Source organism: Halyomorpha halys, unplaced genomic scaffold (genome assembly GCF_000696795.3).
Source record: "Halyomorpha halys isolate HHAL.00 unplaced genomic scaffold, Hhal_1.1 Scaffold428.1, whole genome shotgun sequence".
Lineage (NCBI taxonomy): Eukaryota > Metazoa > Arthropoda > Insecta > Hemiptera > Pentatomidae > Halyomorpha > Halyomorpha halys.
In genome coordinates this window covers 108,920-110,559 of record NW_027112436.1, presented here as the reverse complement: position 1 = coordinate 110,559, position 1,640 = coordinate 108,920, and positions in this window count along the sequence as shown.

Sequence of the window (1,640 nt, the reverse complement as noted above, 5' to 3'; positions counted from 1 at the left end):
TATATATGCACACACATACACAACGTGCCAGATAATAAAGCAATGTTTCTTCACAAACGGTTATAAAATGAGCTGATTGTTAATTCTATGATACTATAATATACTAAAATGGAATTTGAACCACAAGAACACATGGAGAGTCAAGGGTGAGGTAGTTTGTAAGGGACTAATACTAGACCAAAGGGACGTTGTGGGTTCAATTCCCACCTGAGGCAGTTAAACATTCATTTTTCGGCGGTCCCGAAGAATGAATCTTGACACTCCCACCTTGGTTAGTACGCGGCGACAACCTAGGTAGCCGTCAGGGGTTGGCAAAAAGGACCACTAGGCCCACTTGCAAGACTTGTTCCGCAACCAAATACCAGTACTAGTACCAGATACTAGACCAGAGTTTATGGAAGAAGGTAATTTGGTGAGAATCACGCTCGATCGCCAGGTTTTTACCCAATTAATAGTAGCCACTTCGTGAAGCTTATTGGGTTCCGAAGGGCTCACACGCTGCAATAAAAGTAGAAAATGATTATCTGCCACAGCCGGATTTGAAACCCCAGTAACTCTAATAGTAAGACAATGCCTTACCACTGAGCCACACACTCCCACAGTATAATATGTAATAATTTGTAAATAAACTTGTTATATATAGATTATAAACAACTTAATTGTATTTTTTTCTATTTAATAGAATCCTTTTTAATTATTAAATATTAATAAACAAATGAAGGAAAAACCCTTTTTTTACCATATTACGTCCACATTATTTTAATATCAAATTACATAATGCTGTATATTGATATTAAAATAATTGACAATCCTGGGTATTATTAAAGTGTTTCGTCATCTTTCCCTATACCTGGTCAGGGTATCCTTCTGCGAAGCTTTTAGCGTCCTCGGATATGGAAACATCTGTATTAAGTTTGTCACATTACCAGAGGCCCCTGAGAAAATTAGATTGGCTAACCTTTAAGTGTCAAAACACAAAATGACAGGTTGTGATGAGGGACCAGAATCAAATTAACCAGGTGCAGGCCCTTCCTGGACATGTCAAACTTTTTTACACATTCTCGGCCCTGAGGAGGGGGACGCCCAATCAGAGAGGAGATTCAAAAATAAAGTAACGCCCCAAAAGAGAAGTGGGAGAAAAATACAGAGGAGATCTAGAAGATCCAGACGGAGACACTCCAACAGGAAGGCTTAGAAGATGCACTTAGACCAGACGAAGTCGTGAGAAGGGCCACGAGACCTGGATATCCCTTATCAACTACACCTACGGCACTACAGCCCACGGCATCAGCAGCTATAAGTATAAAATTAACCAATAAGTAATTAGGTAATAATCTATATTTTATGGCAACCTTTATCTGAATCATTTGGATCATTTTAATCATAATAACAAATTGTAAATAAATACTTAGTTTCTTTATGTAGTTTATATACTATTATATAACCTAATATACCACGCTTTAGTATACTATATAATTAATGATAACAACATATAAAGGTATTTAATTGGTAAACTGGTAAACACACAAACAGCCTTTGGAAAGGAATCCAATTATAATAATAGTTTTTAGGACTCAATTTATAATCAATTAATTAACTTATTTTGGATAATTTCCTTCAGTGATTATCCTGGCATCCCA